This window comes from Toxorhynchites rutilus, chromosome 1 (genome assembly GCF_029784135.1).
Source record: "Toxorhynchites rutilus septentrionalis strain SRP chromosome 1, ASM2978413v1, whole genome shotgun sequence".
In the NCBI taxonomy this organism is placed as follows: Eukaryota; Metazoa; Arthropoda; class Insecta; order Diptera; family Culicidae; genus Toxorhynchites; species Toxorhynchites rutilus.
Window position 1 is genome coordinate 83,174,662 of NC_073744.1, and position 25,237 is coordinate 83,199,898.

Consider the following 25,237-nt stretch of genomic DNA (forward strand, 5'->3'; position numbering starts at 1 on the left):
GAGCGCGGTGGGAAGCGGTGGGTGGCAAGGAATAAAATTGTGCTTCTGTTTTTCTGACAACCCAGTGGGATTTCATGTTCAGTGTCAATTTAAATAAACTTTCTCGACGTTTATCCTAAGCTGTTCAATGATAGAGCCACATTCGATGTACTGTCGAGGGCAGAGGTTTCTAAAAATAACCTGTAAAACCATTTCCAGCGCAATATATGTTATTAACGCACATTAGAAACAATTTGTGCCTGCACCCAACGAGTCGAGCGTGTTTCTATCATCTGGCGACACTAATGCCGACAGCCACAAATTAAACTCTAATGACATTAGCTGACCATGCGAATTGCCATAGGCAATGACGTTGGGACGGCGTTTACAAGTGCACCTCATCTGAGCAGGATTATTCTCAGAAATGCCAAAAGAAGGAAGCTTAAGTACTAATCGCAATCATGAATAACGGACGGGGAAAACCACTCATTAGCAAATGAGCGTTTCCCCCGATAGAATGTGGAACAAATTTGATATTGTAAATTTTCAATTAATACTGGACCTGTGGTGATTTTGTCACTTAGCATTACCATTAAATATCCCAACTCATGGAAGCCTCGGATTCGATAACCATTGTTCAAGGTAAGAGATGCTCTGCTTGAGCGGCTTGAAATCCAAACCGGATCTTAATTATGTACGTCGTGAAATTATTTTCCGAGATAAGAAATCGTTCAAGTAAAAAAACAGGAAGTGGGTTATATCTATGGTATAACCGCAAGGGTGACGTAGGACTATCGTTGATTTAGAGATCATTTGTTTGAAGTTGAATCTAAATCCATTATGAATGAATGAATAAATGAATATTTGGGGGACTTCGAAAAAGAGAGCGTTACGTTGGAGGCACAAGGTTTTATGCATCCAATATAGGATACGAAACCTTGTTCTGAAGAATAATCTTCAGAAGCTAACCTGCTAACTGTACTTGATTGACAAATCACAAACCCAAATGTATTATATGGATATTTTATGGATAGAAAACATTAAAATAAACTCTTTCGCTTGAATGTCATTTTTAATTCCAAGGGGAACTGGCAGATTATTTTCCAGCAACGATTAGATATTTCCACATTTTCCTCGATACTGGAAGCCAACCAGTGGTTAATACTAACTCGATAACCATCTGTTAATAGTACTTGATGAAAATTTTTGGTCACAGTGTTACATGGATAGAAAACATTCAAATAAACTCTTTCACATGAATGTATTTTTAAATTCCCAGAGGAACTGGCAGATTATTTTCCAGCAATGATTAGATCTTTCCGGAACTTTCTAGATGCTGAATGGCATCCTGCGCGTGTATGTGTCGATCCTTCGCCGTCCACCTCCTCCAGCACGTTAGGCAACGATGTTGTCTTGTCGATGTCCTCTCGAAAAATGAATGTGTCTCACCACCAGAATATCGCTTAAGTATGCTTTTTGTGTGTGATTGAATCGAGAGAAGGTGTGGTTTACGATGGCAATTTGGAAGGCAAACTAGAGGGGAATGAACTCTCTGAGCTCGGAACTTTCGGCGACTGAGCAATAATCGATTGCGGGCGCATACAATATTGGATACGGAAATATCCTACTGATGGGGAAGAATAATCTTCTGAAGCTATCCTGTTAATTGCGATTGATTGAAAAACCACAAAACCAAATGTATTTGGTCACAGTGTTACATGGAAAGAAAACATTCAAATAAACTCTTTAACATGAATATATTTTGAAAATTCCCAAAGGAACTGGCAGATTATTTTCAGTAACGATTAGATATTTCCACATTTTCCTCGATACTGGAAGCCCACCAGTGATTAATGCCAACTCGATAACCACCTGTTAATAGCACTTGATTGAAATATATTTGGTCACAGTGTTAAATGGATAGAAAACATTCAATTAAACTCTTTCACATGAATATATTTTGAAAATTCCCAAAGGAACTGGCAGATTATTTTCCAGCAATGATTAGATCTTTCCGGAACTTTCTCGATGCTGAATGGCATCCTAACGGAAAGAGTTCTGCGCGTGTATGTGTCGATCCTTCGCCGTCCAACTCCTCCAGCACGTTAGGCAACGATGTTGTCTTGTCGATGTCGAAAAATGAATGTGTCTCACCACCAGAATATCGCTTAAGTATGCTTTTTGTGTGTGATTGAATCGAGAGAAGGTGTGGTTTACGATGGCAATTTGGAAGGCAAACTAGAGGGGAATGAACTCTCTGAGCTCGGAACTTTCGGCGAATGAGCAATAATCGATTGCGGGCGCATACAATATTGGATACGGAAATATCCTACTGATGGGGGAGAATAATCTTCTGAAGCTATCCTGTTAATTGCGATTGATTGAAAAACCACAAAACCAAATGTATTTGGTCACAGTGTTACATGGATAGAAAACATTCAATTAAACTCTTTCACATGAATATATTTTGAAAATTCCCAAAGGAACTGGCAGATTATTTTCAGTAACGATTAGATATTTCCACATTTTCCTCGATACTGGAAGCCCACCAGTGGTTAATGCCAACTCGATAACCACCTGTTAATAGCACTTGATTGAAACATATTTGGTCACAGTGTTACATGGATAGAAAACATTCAATTAAACTCTTTCACATGAATATATTTTGAAAATTCCCAAAGGAACTGGCAGATTATTTTCAGTAACGATTAGTTATTTCCACATTTTCCTCGATACTGGAAGCCCACCAGTGGTTAATGCCAACTCGATAACCACCTGTTAAAAGCACTTGATTGAAACATATTTGGTCACAGTGTTACATGGATAGAAAACATTCAATTAAACTCTTTCACATGAATATATTTTGAAAATTTCCAAAGGAACTGGCAGATTATTTTCCAGCAATGATTAGATCTTTCCGGAACTTTCTCGATGCTGAATGGCATCCTAACGGAAAAAGTTCTGCGCGTGTATGTGTCGATCCTTCGCCGTCCACCTCCTCCAGCACGTTAGGCAACGATGTTGTCTTGTCGATGTCCTCACGAAAAATGAATGTGTCTCACCACCAGAATATCGCTTAAGTATGCTTTTTGTGTGTGATTGAATCGAGAGAAGGTGTGGTTTACGATGGCAATTTGGAAGGAAAACTAGAGGGGAATGAACTCTCTGAGCTCGGAACTTTCGGCGACTGAGCAATAATCGATTGCGGGCGCATACAATATTGGATACGGAAATATCCTACTGATGGGGAAGAATAATCTTCTGAAGCTATCCTGTTAATTGCGATTGATTGAAAAACCACAAAACCAAATGTATTTGGTCACAGTGTTACATGGATAGAAAACATTCAATTAAACTCTTTCACATGAATATATTTTGAAAATTCCCAAAGGAACTGGCAGATTATTTTCAGTAACGATTAGATATTTCCACATTTTCCTCGATACTGGAAGCCCACCAGTGGTTAATGCCAACTCGATAACCACCTGTTAATAGCACTTGATTGAAACATATTTGGTCACAGTGTAACATGGATAGAAAACATTCAATTAAACTCTTTCACATGAATATATTTTGAAAATTCCCAGAGGAACTGGCAGATTATTTTCAGTAACGATTAGATATTTTCACATTTTCCTCGATACTGGAAGCCCACCAGTGGTTAATGCCAACTCGATAACCACCTGTTAATAGCCGCGCGTGTATGTGTGTGTAGCGATGTCTTCCCAGGGAACCGTTTGTGGCATCACTCTCCTCCTGATAGATTCCCTTCTGGCCTAGGGTGCACAAACAGGCTCTTGGTGACACCGTTCATCCGCGCTTTCATGATAAATAAAGAGCTTCACCGCAACAGCGACAACATGCTCCAATCGCTGTTCAATTAGAACTGAGTGGATTTCCGAGCGCCGCTCGCTTATATACGCATTGATGTTTTCAATAGCCTGTTTTGAAAGCAATTTTAAGACTATTGAAACAAGTTTTTGGATCAAAAAGTAACAAGTATATAACGCGTAGACATTTTATCTTTCGAATGAAGTGTTTATCATACCATTTCGTTCAGTTGTTTAGGAGCTATTAACGCTCAAAATCTCGGTCTCCGGCGTAACGCTTTCGTTTTCGAAACATTGATTTTACACCCCGGTATAGAAATGAAAGACGTAGTCCTACGTCAAAAATTGAGAGATTTATGATTTATGTACAATATATTGCGATTTCAAAAAAATCAAAGTGGATTAAGAAAAAAGGTTTTACGTGATGGTTGTCGATTCCGGAGCATGTTTTGCCATTATTTATGTTCGTGATTGTTTGAAGCGACACAAAAAGTTTTCATGCCAAATCGCTAACAACATCAAATGTTTTCGGAAACATTTAAAATCATTGTTTGCCTAAAAATTCTTTTCATCCTAATTTGATAGTTTGGTGGTAACCACGTTGCGCCAGCAAGAATGTACTCTGAAGTGAAAATACACTGTCATAGACTGCCATAGTAGTGTGATTGAGGTTTACACAGATACTAGGCTATGCTCATTTACATAGTGCTACGAGTGAGCCGTGGAGCTGCCGGCCTAGAATAGCACTTCGGGTCTACGTCCCTGTCCCTGTCGTAGAAGGCGACTAATCGGGTGACAACGCGAGTAAGGGCGCGGTAAAGCCTATGGAGAATGCACGGGGGAAATACCGTGTACAGGAGCAACGAGAGGAGTGCCGAGCACATCAGGATCGAAGCCAGTAAGATCCTGATTACGACATACTGGTATGACATGGAAAACGGACAAGACACGAAAACGGATAACATGCGATGCTAAAAGCCGACAGTCGTGCTATTCTGCTCCCTGAGTAAGGAAGGGTGACACCTACCTGAAATGGCGTGTGGGTTAATAGTACGGTTGCCCCCGTCCCGGTAACAACTTGGCAAGTCTTCGGGTACGTTCGATGCTCGTCTAGGCCTTGGCACTAGGTACTAGGCATCAGATGTCACATTCCTGACTTGCGCTGATCCGGCTCTGAACACGGTCCCCATGAAGGACCGTGTCAACCCCTGCATGGCCTCACTGCTTGCATAGATAACCATGGGATCACAAAAAGGCGACTATGTACAACGAGCGGAGATAGCGGCCCGAAGTTGGGACCCAACCAAAATGGAGACAACCTACAAAACCAACGAAGAACGAAGAGAGAGTATGATGGATACAGGTGACCAAGCCAACGCGTTCATTCGTAGTAAAAAGCTTCTGCGATCGCCAATACTCAAACAAGTGGAAACACCAGGCCCTAGCGGCAGTAATGGAGGAATACCTGAGACCCAGAAAAGTCGGGGGATCAATCCCCTGTTCCTGCCAAAGTCCAGCGGTAGTTTAACCCAGGAAGGAGGGCTGACTGGAGATAGCATCCTGAGCACGATCATGTTGAGGGTCAAAGAACTCGACACCTTCGTGCAGGACAAACCCAACGTGCATAAGGAGATCAAGACCAGGATGTCGGGTATAAGATCTCTCTTGGGACGAGCTTTGAAGGAGCACGATGGACTCGTCGAAAGGACGAAAACCGCCGAGAAGGCACTCGCAGAAGCGTTGCAAAGAGCTGCAGCTGGACAGGTGACGCCAAAGATTCGTCGAAACCGTTCGGAAAAAAGAAAAAAGGATTCACCAGCAGAAGAAGAAATGTTCAAAAAACGCAAGGACGATCACGACAACGATGATCAAGACGATAGTGCCGCCCAGGGCGACAGCGAAGAGCTGGGTGACAGCGATGACCAGATCAGCACCGATAGCAAGAGAAACGACTGGAGCACGGTTAGGAAAAGAAACAAGAAAAAACAAAGGAACGAAGAAAAAGAGAGGGAGAGAAAAGTGAAAATAGTGGAAAAAAATAAGAAAGAGAATGAAAAGTGGCAGGGGCCAAAAGACAAGAAGCCTAATCCTCGGCGGGCGAGAGACAAAGGCGATGCACTCATCGTCGAAGCGAAGGGCAACGTATCATACGCTGATCTCTTTAAAAAAATGCGAGAGGACCCTGGCCTCAAGAAACTGGAGGAGAGCGTGGTGAAGTCCAGGCGCACCCAGAACGGCGAAATGCTGTTCGAGCTGAAGAGAGACCCAGAAATCAGGAGCTCAGCATTCAAGGATCTTGTAGAAAGGGTTCTCGGCGATGGAGCGAACGTAAGGGCCTTATCCTCCGAGGCATCGATAGAATGCAGGAACCTCAGTCTGTTCACCACCGAGATAGACCTACGTCAGAAGTTGGAGGAGGAAAACATCCTGGGCAAAGTTCCGATGAAAATCCGACTACGAAAGGCGTATCGCGGGACGCAGACCGCAACGATTCGTCTCTCAACGGACGCAGCGAACAAGTTACTGAAGTTAGAGAGTATAAACGTCTGCTGGGCTGTGGGTCGTTTTAGAATCATTCCGCCTGTTCCCAAGCAACTGGAGCGATGTTTCAAGTGTTTAAACTTCGGCCACCTGGCGAAAGGCTGCTTGGGGCCAGATAGATCCAAACTGTGCAGGAAATGCGGAATAGAGGGACACTTTGCCAGCGACTGCAAGGGAAAACCAAGATGTATGCTCTGCGAAAAAGAGGACAGTAATGACCATATGACGGGAGGCTTTAATTGCCCTGTGTACAAACAGGCGAGGGCAAGCCAACAGTGATGGAGATAACCCAAATTAATCTCAATCATTGTGACATCGCACAGCAACTGTTGTGGCAGTCAACGACAGAAACAAAATGTGATGTCGCAATTATCGCGGAGCCGTATCGCGTTCCCCCCGGTAACGGTAATTGGGTGACGGATAAAGTAGGAATGGCCGCCATCCAGGTCATGGGCCGATATCCCATTCAGGAGGTAGTTTCGAGGTCTCGCGAGGGTTTCGTGATCACAAAGATCAACGGAATTTTTATCTGCAGTTGCTACGCACCTCCCAGATGGACGATGGACCAGTTCCACTATATGCTGGATGTCCTCACCGAGGAGCTCGCCGAACGAAAACCAGTCGTTATAGGAGGGGATTTCAATGCTTGGGCAGTAGAGTGGGGAAGCAGATGCACCAACGCGAGAGGGACTAGTTTACTAGAAGCTCTAGCCAAGTTGGATGTTACCCTGTGCAACGAGGGCACCACTAGTACCTTCCGCCGAGAGGGTCGAGAGTCCATCATCGACTTGACTTTCTGCAGTCCTTCGTTAATGACGAAAATGAGGTGGAGGGTATGTGAAGGATACACCCACAGTGATCATCAAGCCATCCGTTATACCATTGGCCAACGAAACTCCGTGGCAGTACGGATAAATAGGACATGCCCGCGCAGGTGGAAGACAAAAACCTTTGACAAGGACCTTTTCATCGAAGCACTACGCGTGGAAAGCGACGTCTTGAACATGAACGCGGATGAACTGACGGAAACGCTAGCAACAGCATGTGATATAACAATGCCAAGAAAAAGGGAACCCAGGTATAAGCGACCTCCAGCCTATTGGTGGAGCGAGGCACTTGGCGTGCTTGGGGCCAACTGCCTTAGCGCCAGAAGACGTTTCCAACGGTCAAGCATAGACACCAGAGAAGAGCGGAGAGTGGAATTCAGAGAGGCTAGATCCACTCTTAAACGGGCGATTAAGCGGAGCAAATCTAATTGCTTCAGGGAGTTATGTCGGGACGTGGACGTCAATCCATGGGGCAATGCTTACCGAATGGTGATGGCGAAGCTCAGGGGCCCAACGACACCTTCCGAAATGTGTCCCGAAAAATTAAAAATTATCGTGGAAGGGTTATTTCCGCAGCACGACCCAACGACCTGGCCACCCACGCCATATGGAGAGGATGAGGATAGCATCGAACGCAGAGATGTGACGAACGATGAGCTAGTTGCAGCTATCAGACGCCTAAAAACGAAGAAAGCGCCTGGCCCAGATGGAATCCCCAACGTAGCTTTGAAAGCGGCAGTCCTAGCATTCCCTGATATGTTCAGGACAGCCATGCAGAAGTGTCTAGACGAATGCTACTTTCCGGATCGATGGAAGGTACAACAGCTAGTACTACTGCCCAAGCCAGGAAAGACGCCGGGTGGTCCAGCATCGTATAGACCCATATGCCTGTTGGACACTCTTGGGAAACTTTTGGAGAGAATCATCCTTAATAGGCTGACGGAATGCACGGAGGGAGTTCGTGGACTGTCCGATAATCAATTCGGATTTCGGAAAGGGAGATCCACGGTAGATGCCATTCGCATAGTGGTCGAAAGAGCCAACAGAGCATCCAAACAGAAGCTCAGAGGAAATCGATACTGCGCAGTGATAACGATCGACGTTAAGAACGCGTTCAATAGTGCCAGCTGGGAGGCCGTCGCGACTGCGCTCCACACGATGAAAGTCCCAGACTACCTGTGTAGAATACTGAGAAGCTACTTCGAGAACCGTGTGCTGGTGTACGAGACAAACACGGGCCAGGCGCAGATTAAAACTACGGCGGGAGTTCCGCAGGGCTCTATCCTGGGCCCATCGCTCTGGAACAGTATGTACGATGGTGTACTAAAACTGAATCTGCCCAGAGGTGTGGAGATCATTGGCTTCGCGGATGACATCGTTATTCTCGCGACAGGGGAATCTTTGGAACGGGTCGAAATGCTCGCGACCGAGTCGATAGACATGATCGGAAGGTGGATGCAAAGTGTGAAACTGCAGATAGCCCACCACAAGACGGAAATGCTGATTGTCAGCAACCGCAGGGCGGTGCAACGTGCAGAAATCACAATTGGAGAGCACTCGATAACCTCGAAGCGAGACCTAAAATACCTGGGGGTGCAGATCGACGATCGACTGAACTTCAACAGTCACGTCGACTACGCTTATAAAAAAGCAACGAAGGCAATCAATGCACTGACACGAATCATGCCCAACAACTTTGGCCCAAGCAGCAGCAAGAGGCACCTCTTGGCTAGTGTCTCCTCATCGACACTACGTTACGGTGGTCCAGCCTGGGTCGCGGCGTTAGAAACTCAGCGGAACACGAAGAGGCTGAATAGTACGTACCGGCTCATGGCGATGCGAGTCGCGAGTGCGTACAGAACCGTGTCAACAGAAGCGGTCTACGTCATAGCCAGGTTGGTCCCCATAGACATCATCTTGGCGGAGGACAGCGAGTGCTATAGGAGGAGGGGAACCAGAGGAATCCGGAAGCTAATGAGGGCGGAGTCGATGGCTAGGTGGCAGCAAGAGTGGAGTGCCGCGCAAAACGGCAGGTGGACGCACAGGCTCATACCGACACTAATGGGCTGGGTGAACAGGAAACACGGAGAGGTAAATTTCCATCTAACGCAGTTTTTGTCTGGTCATGGCTGCTTCAGGCAGTATCTGCACCGGTTCGGACACGCAAGATCGCCTCTTTGTCCGGAGTGTGGAAATGTGGAGGAAACACCGGAACACATCGTATTCGAATGTCCCAGATTCACCACAGTGCGTGAGGGGCTGCCTACCCTTCATGCTGGGAACATCGTGGAGGAAATGTGTCGTGACGAGGGCACCTGGAACGCAGTAAACAGTGCAATCGTACATATCATGTCCGAGCTACAGCGGAAGTGGAGGACCGACCAGCATGCGGATAACGCCTGACCATAAGAGATGAATAATCGAGACGGCTGTAGTACCGGATAGTCCCCCCCGAGAGCCGCCGTGACGGAGTGCGCGTCATGTTGGAGGGCACTACCTAATCGGCGCTCCGCTGGGAAGAGAAATCCTGCGAGGGTGACTGTGACGGGGCGCGCGTCAAGTTGGAGGGCGCTTCCTAATCGGTGCACGTCTCGACAGGTAACCGGATACTGCCACGGAGAAGAGCAAAAATGCCTGCCTGGCAACGCCTGATCGTGGCCTGGATGGAGAAACACTGCGAACGTTTCGAAGGAGCGAGCATCAAGGATGAAACCATGATCAAAATGGTGCATACCCCACGAGAGTAGCTGTGACGGAGTGCGCGTCATGTTGGAGGGCACTACCTAATCGGCGCTCCGCTGGGAGAGAAATCCTGCGAGGGTGACTGTGACGGGGCGCGCGTCAAGTTGGAGGGCGCTTCCTAATCGGTGCACGTCTCGACAGGTAACCGTATACTGCCGCGGAGAACAGCAAAAATGCCTGCCTGGCAACGCCTGATCGTGGCCTGGATGGAGAAACACCGCGAAGGATGAAGCCGTGATCAAAATGGTGTATACCCCACGAGAGTAGCTGTGACGGAGTGCGCGTCATGTAGGAGGGCACTACCTAATCGGCACTCCGCTGGGAAGAGAAATCCTGCGAGGGTGATTGTGACGGGGCGCGCGTCAAGTTGGAGGGCGCTTCCTAATCGGTGCACGTCTCGACAGGTGAGAAATCCCGCGAGGGTGACTGTGACGGGTTGCGCGTCAAGTTGGAGGGCAATTCCTAATCGGTACACGTCTCGACGGGTAAATGGATGCCTGCGAAGAGGACATAAGCGCAGTGGAATGAAAAGCGAATAGAGAGAAAAAATGTTGAGAAAAAGGGAAGGACAACGCTAGGGGAAGGGGGAATAAGGCAACGAGTAGAGGGCTTGGTTTTTGTGGGTGTGATCCCCACTCGACGTCTGGGTTAACCCTTCCCAGATAAGGCTGGTAGAGCGTTCCTCACCTCTAAAAAAAAAAAAAAAAAAAAAAAACATAGTGCTACGAGTATACCCTTATTAATAGGAATACCGGGAAGTTTCTTCGTTTTTTTTCAAATAATAATGCTTTATTCTGCAAAAATGATTACAAATTTAATATTCAAAGCATTGCCCATCGCTAGTCACAATTTTTTCCCATCTTTCTGGCAATTCAAGGATCCCTTTGCGGAAAAAGACGGGTGGGTAATGTCGGGGACATAACCGGAGTGACGTAGGACTATACAAAGGGGACAGCTTTTGCTAAATATATATTTCAAATATATTGTTTTATTTTCTTCTCCTTCGTGAATACCTAATATACCTACCTATCTACCTGAAAATGGATTAGTTTACTGTTTACGCTTTATGAACATGTTGGAGGTTCTGAAAAGAACCTTTGGTGTTGTGTTTTTGCGTTTTTTTTACAAACTTGATTCTTGATTTTTTTCTGAAGGCTTTGTACTTATTAAATGTTCAACGTCGGGCATGTTTCGGCGTATGCACATATCGTACAATCAAAATGATGGCTGTGATAGGGAATGCATAGGTGGTCATCAGCTCATTCACTATCATATATTTCACTATTGATTGTACCTTAAACTGTGGTTTCGGAGACGAATGAATTGTAAGATTTGTAGTCTCCTCAAACTAAATAAATAAAAATGAAACAGAACTGAGGTTTTGGAGACGAACTCTACGATCTGCCGAGAAATAAACGAGCTATAAGCGTTCTGAAAAACCAACAGTAAATACAGGGACGGATGACCTTCGGATTAAAGTCCTTTAAAATAAGAACAGAGTAGCAGGAAATACATAGCTCATCATGTTGCTCCTTAGTTATTTTTCTATACAATGTAGATGTAACGTCCGTCAATTTTCAACATCAGTTATCAACCAAAGAAAGCAGTTCTTGCTACCGAGAAATTTCGTTGATGCCATCCTGCATACAATATGTTGTAATTTGAAGCCACTTTTAATTCGGAAACCATGTATGGGTTTGTGAAAACTAAATGATCAATTTAAAAGACCTCAGCCACCAATAAGCTCAAGAACAAGCATAAACAAAATAGACCGGTTTATATTATATGTCATATTATGTCACTTTAGAATGCATTGTGAAATGTATTGTGAAAAACATTTCATAACTCTTCTTTGAAAGGTTGAATGGCCCTGAAAAGCGCCGTGTTTTACGGTGGCTGGTTTTGCCACCAAAGCAGTCTGTATGAACAAACTTTTTCCTTCTTCTACCTGCTACCGTTTTGCGATTGCGTTTGCCACTCGCTGAAACTAGTTGTTGCCATCGAACCGAATGTGCTCTGTTCTGTAGGCGGGTTTTCTTATTGTCGTAAGCAGCTTTGCAAGCCAACTCGAGCACTCCGGCGGCCGAAATTCTATAACCGCTATTAGGTATACTGGTGCTCCGGCACCAATCCGTTGATGCGATGTGATGTGAAACGATGCCATACAACCACACTGATTTACGGTTTGAAACAGAATGATATATTTTTCAGCAGGTCCGCGCGTTTTGTACTTTGGCGGTACACGCTCACAGGATAGAGATAAATCAGCAGACTCAGCCAAAGGGGCGAGTCCAACGAGACGAACGAATGAGCGTTAAAAGGCAGCGATGGCAAAAAAATACATTCTAGAGGCGAATGAACTGCAAAGTTTAAAGCCTCTTAAAAACAAAGAAAGAAAGAAAGAAAAGACGGGTGGGTAATGTCGGGGACATAACCGGAGTGACGTAGGACTATACAAAGGGGACAGCTTTTGTCAAATATATATTTTAAATATATTGTTTTATTTTCTTCTCCTACGTGAATACCTACCTATCTACCTTAAAAATGGATTAGTTTACTGTTTACTCTTCATGAATATGTTTATGGTTCTGAAAAGAACCTTTGGTGTTGTGTTTTTGTTATCACTCGATATTCCCATCTTGTTCGGTTAAACCTTCCTGTTTAGCTATTGCGTTTGCCACTCGCCACAGCTTTCACAGTAGGAAAATTTCTTCCCATCCAGCTTGTGACAAGTTGTTTAGTAAATTACATTTGATGCGACGTGCCGGAGAAACACTTTGCCACTCACTGAAACTAATTGTTGCCTTGATGAGCGCCGAACCGAAGCTGCTCTGTTCTTGATGCGGGTTTTCTGATTGTCGTGAGCAGCTGCAAGCCAACTCGAGCACTCCGACGGCTGAAACTCTATAATCGCTGTTAGGTATACTGGTGCTCCGGCACCAATCCATTCGTCCTAGTTACCCTTGCCGAGCAATCAGTGAATGCGACCAACAGGGAACTGGAGACCTGCACGGTTCGAGTGAGACTTTGCCTTTCCCTTAACTTGTCCTCCTTTGTTACGTCCACGATGCCGATGCCGTACAACCACACGGGTTTACGGTTTGAAAGAAAATAAGATATTTTTTTGGGGTCCGCGTGTTTTATACTCTAGCGGTACACACTCACAGGATAGAGACAAATCGGCAGACTCAGCCAGAGGGGCGAGTCCAACGAGACGAACGAATGAGCGTTAAAAGGGAGCGATGGCAAAAAAATACATTCATTACGATTTGTTCGCTCGTTGGATTCACATGCAGGCTAAAAAGGGTCCTTTTCAGGATCACAAAATTATCTTCAATCTAAAGAGTTTATTGTTTTGCTATCACTCGATATCCCCATCTTGTTCGGCTAAACCTTCCTGTTTAGCGATTTGTTTACACTCGCCACAGCTTTCACAGTTGGAAAATTTCTTCCCATCCAGCTTGTGACATATTTTACAGTAAATTACATTCAATGGCACGTCGCATTACCACCACTCAGTATCGGATTGGAGGTAATTTTAACCTGTAATTGAACATTTGCGATGACAGTGGTACAGTGTCGACCTTCAATGTGGGGTCATAATTTGGACCCCGAACTCTATGTTAACAAAAATGTCCAAATAAATATGTCGCATTACTGGTCCGACCAATTAGCTAAATGTCGAGATAAGTGTAAATTACTGTACTTTCAATCTAGAAGCAATTTAAGAATTGGTGAAAATCAATAAGCTCAGAACAACTGCCAAATTCACATACTCAGCATATCCTGGCAAACAAATTATGAAAAAATCAATTTGTGTTTTATTATTATTTTGGATATTGTTTTAGAAAGCATTGAACTGTATTTCCTAAACTCTTGTTTGGAAGGTTTAATGGCCCTGAAAAGCGCCTTGTTTTATGGAATGGTTCAAATTTAGAAAACTTAGTACTCGTGGTTTTGAAAAAAAAACATTTCGAACGCCCTCGATGCCGCCTTGTTCTGGATTTGCCACCAAAGCAGTGTGTATAAAGAACAAACTTTTTTCTTCTGCTACCTGATGCCGTTTTGCGATTGCGTTTGCCACTCGCCACTCGCTGCAACTGCCTGTTGTCTTGATATCCACCGAACCGAATGTGTTCTGTTCCGAATGCGGGTTTTCTTATCGTCGCGAGCAGCTTTACCAGCTAACTCGATCCCTTCGGCGGCCGAAACTATATACCGCCGGCTAGGTGGACTGGTGCACTGGTACTAACGCGCTCGGCCTAGCTACCCTTGCGGGGAACTCCAGATCAACACGGTTCGAGCCGGATTTTGCCTTTCCCTTCACTTTTCCTCCTTTGCCATGTCCAGACATGGCTGCTTGGGTTGGTTTGTTGATGTGTTGTGATGCGAACCGATGTCTTCTTCTTCTTCAATGGCACTAACGTTCCTAGAGGAACTTCGCCGTCTCAACGTAGTATTACTTGCGTCATTTTTATTAGTACTTAGTTGAGATTTCTATGCCAAATAACACGCCTTGAATGCATTCTGAGTGGCAAGCTCTAGAATACGCGTGATCACAGTGCAAGGCGGAGGAAATTTCTTTGACGAAAAATTCCCCCGACCAGAACGGGAATCGAACCCGAACACCCGGCATGTTAGTTATGACGCTAACCACTCGGCCACGGGAGCACGCGAACCGATGTGGTGTACGGTTTGAATGAGAATGATCGTTACGGCAGCGGAGCGGGGATTTTTAAGCTGACTGGCTGGCTCGAGAATTTCGCATGTGTGAGACTGCGACCAATGTTTCGTTCATTTTTTTCTTTTTCCTTTCCAATCGTGGTTCATTCTATTTCGCTGCTGCTCTGGTTGCCCGTTTTGGTCGGTTCGATTTGAGGAGCACAAAATGGACCAATCAAAAATGGGCACATAGTGCATTTTGACAATGCTTGATATTTCACAATTATTCAATTATTTATCTCAAGAAAAATGAAATGTTATTCGTTATGATAGATGCGTAGATATATTTCCTATCAATTGATGCAAAAACCTTTGCGATCTATTGAGAAATGCTCGAGTTATAAGCGTTCCAAATCTTGCATTTTTTCCTACTTGTTCAGTGCCTAGATTTCCATTTCACCCCCTATATCTTCCGGTTAGACGTAGTCCTACGTCAATAATCGGCCGGTTTGTCGGCTAAACACGAATCGATCCAATTTTTGACTTCATCAAAATTGGAGAAGTACTGGTCAACCAGGCCATCGTGCATCGATCGGAAAAGGCAGTAATCGAACGGAGCAATGTCTGGAGAATACGACGGGTGGGATAGGACCTCCCATTCCAACTTTTCCAATTATGCTTTGACCGGTTTCGCGACATGCGGCCGAGCATTGTCGTGCTGCAAAATAACTTCCTTAACTGTCTTTGCTCGTATTGTGGCCGTTTTTCTTTCGGCCGCGCGGCCGTCGATGTTGATGCATGACCGGGGTATCCATACGTTGCCCGACGTTAGGATTCTCTTAATGGACCCGCCTTTCATCGTCAGTAACGATTCGATGCAAAAAACCCTTTGTTTTATGCCGTTGGAGCAGTTGTTCGCACGTGAAAAAACAGCGTTCGACGTCTCGTGGCTTAAAGTCATACGGCACCCAATGTCCTATCTTTCGGATCATTTCCATTGCTTTTGAACGATTGGATATGATTTGCTGAGCTACTCCAAGTGCACTTGTTGCGTTTGTGATGAATCTTGACCGAGTAAAGCCTTCAATTCTTCATCTTTAAACTTTTTTGGCGGTCCGGAACGTTCTTTGTCTTCCAAGTCGAAATTATCACTTTTAAACCGTGCAAACCACGTCCGACACGTTCGCTCAGTTGGAGCATGGTCACCATAAACTTCCACCAAAATGCGATGACTTTCCACAACTTTTTTCTTCATATTGAAATAGTGAAGTAACACTCCCCGCAAAAACACTCTCGTTGGTACGAAATTCGACATATTCTAAGTGGAAAAAAACTATCTTGTTTACGCTTCAACTTTTTGACATATACTGAAAAGGACGCGCAATGACAGTAGCTTTTCAACGAATGTCTGGAAATTTGATTCACTGGAATAATAATCAAGTTACGCCATCTGTTGTAAAACCTAAGAAACTTACCGGTACACCGGTATAATATAATACAAAAAAACTCGACATAAAATTAAAGGAGCACCTGGAAACATTTTGTTTTTGAGAGATTAGATGTACACTAGAGTGCTAATGAAAATGGTCATCTCCAATTTCTAACTAAGTAACTCCAGAAAAAATCTTCAACACCTTGCAAAAACACCCTATACAAAAAGTCAGCTCAATCGAACTTAAGGGAGAGCGGCGCAAAGCGGTCAAAGTTTAAATTTTTTGAAAACTCGAAGAATCGAATGAAAATCAGAGTTTAAAAAAAATTTTTTTGATGCCAAATGTCTTAAATGTCTACTGTCATTTCGAAAAAAAAAAATTGTCAAAAATCGACACTCTGGGACTTAGTTTCTTTTGGAATACGAAGCATTGGAACGTTGGATTTAGGGTGCCAATGGAAATAATTATCTCGATTTTTCATATGGAACTTCGTGTTGATTTACACGATAAAATATCCAATGCAAAATATTAGCTCAATCGGACTTCATTTCCTGGTATCGCCGATGTTAAAATTTTAGTTTTTTTGTAAAAGCTTATATTCTCAAACTAGTATCTAAAGCCTTTAAAATGATTTAAAATGACATCCGTTCTAAGAGCATTCTTTGTGCGTTGATTTTTCACGGAATTACAGCTGATCAAAAATCTTGATGTTGCAAGGTGTTCTTCTAATTTTTTGTCGAGTATACGTATGATACACATAAAAATGAAATGGTTGCAATGAGCAGGCGCATAAGGGAACAATTTAAACACTAGATAACTGTCAACGCGCGAAAAAATTTCAAGCCTTCGGATGAGTTTTCATTTATACTGTTGTTTATATTTTTCCTCTTGATTTAAACTTTCGTTGTACTACCGTTTATCGATTCAATGCAACAGAAGCTTTTAAAAGTTATTCGCCTGCTCTCATCAAGTTCAATAGCTTCTGTTTCTACAGCTTCAACAAAAGTGTAGACACCTTGTGGACACCTTCAGATGCTGTTCAAAATTGCCAAAGTATGATCTCACGATCTTAGGTTTTTGATGTACTGTTTTGAGTAAGATAAACTGTTCTAGCTTTCGAATTAATCTGACTAAATTCGTGTGTTTCAGCTTTGAATATTTCGCTCAACTTATTAATTCAATGGCTAAGTCGAGATGTGAGACAACACAAAACACTTATTACCAGTGCCACAAATTATCAAAATTTATTCACGAATGGAGGAACTAACTTTTTGCCAGTGTCGGATGAATTCTCTTCTGTTGATACTCAACATCATATCTGTCATAATGAGTATAACACAAGGTTCGAGACGCGTGAACTTTGTCGAGCAGTATATTAAACGAAAACAGCACGAATTAATTTAAAAAAGCCTGCATTCACGCACTTTCCTTACTGTCGATAATTTCAGATGATTATCACTAAAGCCAAATTGATCCTCATCACTTGCAGAGATTTTTTATTGAGAACGTGTTTCATTTCCATATTGAGAGAAAAATAAAGGACCAGGTATCCGGAAAAGGCAACATTATGGGTTTCATTAAGTGCTGATCGTTGTGCGGCGGTAAGCGGTTGAGTATCATCAAACCGAAAATCAAAACAAGAATAGGTTCATTTTCCGTTCGTCTATTATTTTCACCCATTACCCATGTGATTGGGGGCCGGACGATCGAGAGTAGATTCATAAAACATATTCAAAGAGTTATACTATACATTCCAATGTCGAAGTCACCAAAAACAAGAATTTTATACCTTCCCATACCATTAACCGATTTAACTCTCAACTGTTTCGGAAATCATTACGGAAATGAAGATGCAAATGATAAATGAACTTCATGGCATGTTGATGTTGATATTCATCCCACTCGTGTTCATTAATAGTGTTGTTTAATATGTATCGACTCTCGCTTGAACAGTAGATTATCAATACAAGATAGGTTGAGATTCACCGTATTTGAATGTCGTGAACGTGAATATTTTCGGCACTGCTTATTACTCTTTCTATTTATACCAGCGGTACTCAACGTTTTTTACATAAGGGCCACAAACACATGTTAGTCGTGGTGTCGCGGGTCGTAATTAAAAATAAAGGAAGGGCGATGTTCAAGACACGACCGCAATGTTAACCGCGAAATTATTTCTGGCGAGCACAAATATTAAAGAAATTTAATAAAAAGTTTTTCGATACAAATATTTGATAGCAAAGTCAAGGCCCAATGAAGGGCACTTCACGAAGCAATTTGAGTAAATTGTCAAATTAGTTCTAAGGCGGGTTGTTCAGTTTGGTTTTTAAAATTGGTCTTTTTCAATGCTAGAGGCGAATACGCTATTCGATAACGCATGAAATCAGCAATTTGTACAATTTTCACGGTATGAAACGACGTATGTCCTTTTTGATCCCTTGCCGTATGATTTGATTCGCAACAGCATGTCCCAAACACGAGCACATCGAATTGTTCCGCTATTCTGCTGAACTTGTGTATATGGGCGCCATATGATGTACAAACACATATTGTGAACTAATTGCGTTCGAAGTAGTACCACGAACATCATACGCCTGAAGCTTTGTGATCATTTTACGTCGATATTGTTCGATGTTGTACGTGAAAGGGTTAATATTTCTCTACTGTTTTGATTCTGCTCTACACTATGTTTGCTTCTTGCATATTCTGAAAATGCATTCTGTGGCGAAAAAAAATTGTCAGGACACAATATTAAGAGAACTGTTACTGACAACTAACAACATATATCGATAAATCTGGTCTAAGATGAACTTTCAAACATGTACTTGTATTTATAGATTTTTGTGAGTTGAATAGTTTGGTTTCGAAGCAGTTTTCAGTTGTTGAAACAAGTTTATGGGTTAATAAGTAACCAGTATTACTCATACACCTTGTATTTCTCGACTGCACCCCAAACGTAACTCTCTCGTTTTAGAAATTTTAAACTTTCACCCCAGTACAGATTCAAATTTGATATGATTTGTTATTTGTTTATTTATTTAAATCAAAGTCCATCTGACAGCATAGTCCTAATGAAATAAAATACTTATAAATAGTTAAAATCACATTAAAACATGACATTAAGCACATTATAATTCTCGATCCTGTTTCTGAAGCGTGGTGACGGTTTGATATGATGCGAAAATACAGATGCACTCTTCACCAGACGGCATGCAAATCAACGCGGTGCTCCCACCGAACAAAATTGCACCATATTGTACAATATTTATAATTAATTCTTCATTAGAATCGAGCAAAGCTACGGTATGTGACATCAGCATTGAGAAAAACTGCTGTCTGATAGCTCGAGTGAGCAAGTTTGAATGATGATTATGATGTTTTGAATTGTAGAAGCTTCACCTCTAGTCTTGCAAAAGACCAATTTGGTAAACTAAACTAAACACTCGGTCTTGAGAAACGTTATTTCACCTCGCTGCCATCTGGTCGCAGGCTAGATGACTAATGAAATATGAATACCGGAGCAATAAGCAGCTAGCAACTGTTAACATGCAATAAGCAATATTATCGCCAATGGATTTTTCCATTTAATTTTTGTTGATCTCGCACACCAACGCAATACTATATCGCTGTCGCCTTTACAGAGCAACACGGCGTGTCGGTTGAAGAGCAACTTATCGCCCATATTTTGACAAGTTTCGTACATTAAGCCGATTGTTTGCATAATGTCAGGGGTTTTTATTGCTCTGGTATGCGAAGAACAACAAAAAGACGGGTGGGTAATGTCGGGGACATAACCGGAGTGACGTAGGACTATACAAAGGGGACAGCTTTTGTTAAATATATATTTTAAATATATTGTTTTATTTTCTTCTCCTACGTGAATACCTACCTATCTACCTGAAAAATGGATTAGTTTACTGTTTACTCTTTATGAATATGTTGATGGTTCTGAAAAGAACCTTTGGTGTTGTGTTTTTGTTATCATTCGATATTCCCATCTTGTTCGGTTTAACCTTCCTGTTTAGCTATTGCGTTTGCCACTCGCCACAGCTTTCACAGTTGGAAAATTTCTTCCCATCCAGCTTGTGACATGTTGTTCAGTAAATTACATTTAATGCGACGTGTCGGAGAAACACTTTGCCACTCACTGAAACTAATTGTTGCCTTGATGAGCGCCGAACCGAAGCTGCTCTGTTCTTGATGCGGGTTTTCTGATTGTCGTGAGCAGCTTTGCAAGCCAACTCGAGCACTCCGACGGCCGAAACTCTATAATCGCTGTTAGGTATACTGGTGCTCCGGCACCAATCCGTTCGGCCTAGTTACCCTTGCGGAGCAATCAGTGAATGCGACCAACAGGGAACTGGAGACCTGCACGATTCGAACGAGACTTTGCCTTTCCCTTAACTTGTCCTCCTTTGTTACGTCCACGATGCCGATGCCGTACAACCACACGGGTTTACGGTTTGAAAGAAAATAAGATATTTTTTTGGGGTCCGCTTATTTTATACTCTAGCGGTACACACTCACAGGATAGAGACAAATCGGCAGACTCAGCCAGAGGGGCGAGTCCAACGAGACGAACGAATGAGCGTTAAAAGGGAGCGATGGCAAAAAAATACATTCATTACGATTTGTTCGCTCGTTGGATTCACATGAAGGCTAAAAAGGGTCCTTTTCAGGATCACAAAATTATCTTCAATCTAAAGAGTTTATTGTTTTGTTATCACTCGATATTCCCATCTTGTTGGGCTAAACCTTCCTGTTTAGCGATTTGTTGCCACTTGCCACAGCTTTCACAGTTGGAAAAGTTCTTCCCATCCAGCTTTGTGACATGTTGTACAGTAAATTACATTCAATGCAACGTGCCGAAGCGCCACTCAGTGTTGCATTGGAGGCGATTTTAACCTGTATTTGAACATTTGCGATGACAGTGGTTCAGTGTCGACTTTCAATGTGGGGTCATAATTTGGATCTCTATGTTTACAAAAATGTCCAACTAAATAAGTCGCATTACATGTCCGTCCAATTAGCTAAATGTCGAACTAATTGTAAATTACTGTACTTTCAATCTGGAAACAATTTAAGAATTGATGAAAATTTAATAATCAGGAATTATGGATAATGTTTTAGAAAGCATTGAACTGTATTTCCTAAACTCTTTTTTGGAAGGTTTAATGGCCTTGAAAAGCGCCTTGTTTTATGGAATGGTTCCAATTTAGAAAACTTAGTACTCGTGGTTTTTAAAAAAACCATTACGAATGCCCTCGATGCCGCCTTGTTCTGGATTTGCCACCAAAGCAAATTGTGTAAAGAACAAACTTTTTTCTTCTGCTACCTGCTGCCGTTTTGCGATTGCGTTTGCCACACGCTGTAACTGCCTGTTGCTGTCTTGATGTCCACCGAACCGAATGACGAATAATTTGGACCCCGAACTCTATGTTTACAAAAATGTTCAACTAAATATGTCGCATTACATGTCCGTCCAATTAGCTAAATGTCGAACTAATTGTAAATTACTATACTTTCAATCTGGAAACAATTTAAGAATTGGTGAAAATTGAATAATCAGGAAAGTCCCCAACTATCAATAAGCTCAGAACAACTGCCAAATTCACATACTCATCAGATCCTGGCAAACAAATTATGAAAAAATCAATTTGTGTTTTATTATTATTTTGGATATTATTTTAGAAAGCACTGTATTTCGTAAACTCTTTTTTGAAAGGTTTAATGGCCCTGATAAGCGCCTTGTTTTATGGAATGGTTCCAATTTAGAAAACTTTGTACTCGTGGTTTTGAAAAAAACCATTTCGAACGCCCTCGATGCCGTCTTGTTCTGGATTTGCCACCAAAGTAAAAAGAAAGACTTTTTTCTTCTGCGTTTGCCACTCGCCACTCGCTGCAACTGCCTGTTGTCTTGATGTCCACCGAATGTGTTCTGATCCGAATGCAGTTTTTCTTATCGTCGCGAGCAGCTTTGCCAGCTAACTCGATCACTTCGGCGGCCGAAACTAAACACGGTTCGAGCGGGATTTTGCCTTTCCCTTCACTTTTTCTCCTTTGCCATGTCCAGATATGGCTGCTTGGGTTGGTTTGTTGATGTGTTGTGATGCGAACTGATGTGGTGTACGGTTTGAATGAGAATGATCGTTACGGAAGGAAGGAAGGTATTGTATTATAGAGACTTTAAACTTTTGCAGTTCATTCGTCTCTAGCCTTGAGAAAGGCCCTTTGAAAACTCTACTCTATTCTACTCCAGCGCTACCACCTCCGCCCTCTTGCCTTGAGAAAGGCACTCGATCCCTCGCCGTCCAGCCCGTCCAGCAACGATGTTGTCCAGTCGGTGTCCACACAAAGAATGATCGTTACGGCAGCGGAGCGGGGATTTTTAAGCTGACTGGCTGGCTCGAGAATTACGCATGTGTGAGACTGCGACCAATGTTTCGTTCTATTTCGCTGCTGCTCTGGTTGCCGTTTTGGTCGGTACGATTTGAGGAGCACAAAATGGACCAATCAAAAATGGGCACATAGTGCATTTTGACAATGCTTGATATTTCACAATTATTCAATTATTTATCTCAAGAAAAATGAAATGTTATTCGTTATGATAGATGCGTAGATATATTTCCTATCAATTGATGCAAAAACATTTGCGATCTATTGAGAAATGCTCGAGTTATAAGCGTTCCAAATCTTGCATTTTTTCCTACTTGTTCAGTGCCTAGATTTCCATTTCACCCCCTATATCTTCCGGTTAGACGTAGTCCTACGTCAAAATATGTTGCCTGTTGTATATTGCGAATTGCAGTTTGCTAGTTGCTTATTGCTGCGGTGTGCGAGCCGCCTAAGTCTTCGCATGATAATCGCTGCTTCCTCCTAATTAATGAACGATCGCCGTATGGGTGACACTTCCCTCGTTGCTTTGATGAAATCTTGCATGAAGTTTGAGTGATGCATGAAATCTTGCATCTGATTACTTTAACATCTTGCTAATTTGTTAGATAGAACGAATTATTGACGCAATTTTGTGCTCACTTGTTTTCTTATTTCCACTGTCGATGTCTCAGGTGGAAAATGCTGGATAAATTTGCCGTCTAATGCTATATATTATAACATACTAGCTGACCCGGCAAACTTTGTTCTGCCATACAAATTACTTCTAGTGAATATTTTGACTATTGAATAAGAAATTACTAATGTATTGCAATATATGTGTTGCAATACATGTGTGTTCAAATGTTTCAACGATCTATAAAATTAATTGATTATGATCGATGAAGGATAGATTCCACGTGGATATCGAGCAGATACGTGAAGATTTGACCGTGTATTGTATTGGACCGTGGGAGCTTCCCGAACCTGAGTGTGATGTGGAGATGGAGATGAGATCTATGATGTACAGAGAAATGGACCGGTTCGATGGGATCTCAGGATTCATCTTTTGCATTCAGAAATCTGATCATTCGTGCTATGAAATGTAGCAACCTTGCCTCGGCGCAAAATAAATTTCAAAATAAGTAATCCGTATTCGTGGAGCAATTTAATCTGTATCAGATTAGCAGACACGAAAATAATTTTAAATTGCTTAAATATGGATGAAAATCATTACTCGATGTTGTTTAAATACTTAGAAAACAGTCCGAACTTAATTATTCTTCTATAAATCTTGTATACATCCAGCAACATGTTGGACGAAATATTTGTAATTTTGTAATACAGCCCATTAAAGACTGCTTTTTTTTGTTTGAACACACGTGCTGTCGTTTGAACAGTGGCTGTGTAGGTGTTACTTATGATAGCGTCTCGCTATCATTCCTCGAACCGCCTCTGTTGATTGTCTCATAGGAATCGCAGTCGTTCGCACTCTACCTTTGCAAATATGTTGACCATGGATTATTGACACAGCTCAAGACATCCTAGAATGACGTTGTCCTGACTGCGCCAATTCATCAAACGACACACATATGAATCCATCGAGGGCACTCTCCTCCAACCACATAATATTAAAATATTAATTCAAAATTAGTAATGATGTTCCTAATAATTAAAGTAACTGTGGCGCATTGGATCTACACACGTGCTCTTCAATCGGTTTTTTAATCAGGATTAACGACAATAGCGTGACTGTTATTTTGCATTCCGAGCATGGGTGTGATTAGAATAATTTCAATAATTCATTGTGCTCATCCAAAAAGGCTTCCAGCTCGCCGGCGATATTCCTAGTTTTAGTCGAATTGAGGTTACTTGCGTATGTGTAGGGTGAAATTCGATGAAGAGGACGAAGTGCCATCTGGCGTTAAACAACGTAAATAAATTCGTCCTGTTTAAAAAACGAACGACGAATCAATTATTTGGTATCGTTTATATAAAAATACATATATCGCGATAAAAAAAGGAGATGAGGGTGAAAATTGGTTATATATGGTTATAAGTTTTTTTTCAAGCCAAATTTATGCGAAAAATACGAAAACAAAGTTATTCAGATTTTATTTGCATGGGACCACCCTAATCGGTATCAAATATAAAGAAATAGGTATCCTAGCGGTATCATATATAGTTTACGACCTATTCTCATACCTACCAAGTTTTTTGAGTATAATATCATTAAAATCGGTCGAGCCGTTTCGGAGGAGTTTGACCACGAACATCGTGACACGAGAATTTTATATATAAGAAGATATCGTGAGAACGATTCTGCGTAATATGAATTTGAAAACTTTTAATAAACGTTAAATTTTTCGTAGAGTGACCCCCTTTATATAGAAATCAAAGACGCAGTCCTACGTCAGAAATAGGACCAAATCAACGTTTCAACCCTCGAATCGTTCGATTTTCGCAAAGATATAAATCATCTTCTAAAAATTAAATACGCTTGAAAATTAAAACTAAGATTATTTTGCGGTCGGAAAACTTAGTTTACGTTTAAAATTTCAGTGCTCTCATGCGTTTCCTTTTTGTGTTTTCAAGTTTCATCCCCGATACCATAGTCAGTGAAGCTGTGGTGAGATGAACTTATTCCTTGAGCGTGTGTCGTGTTACTTTCTCGTGAACTATGCTCTACATGCAGACAGTCGTTATGATGTTCGATGGTTCTGAAGGATATTTCAGAAGTTCGATGGTTTGGGGAGAACTTTCTCAGATAGGACAGCTTCTGCACCAACTCGAATGAACAGTCAAGAATACAGCGAAACACTCAAAAATCATTTACTCCCATTTTTGCATC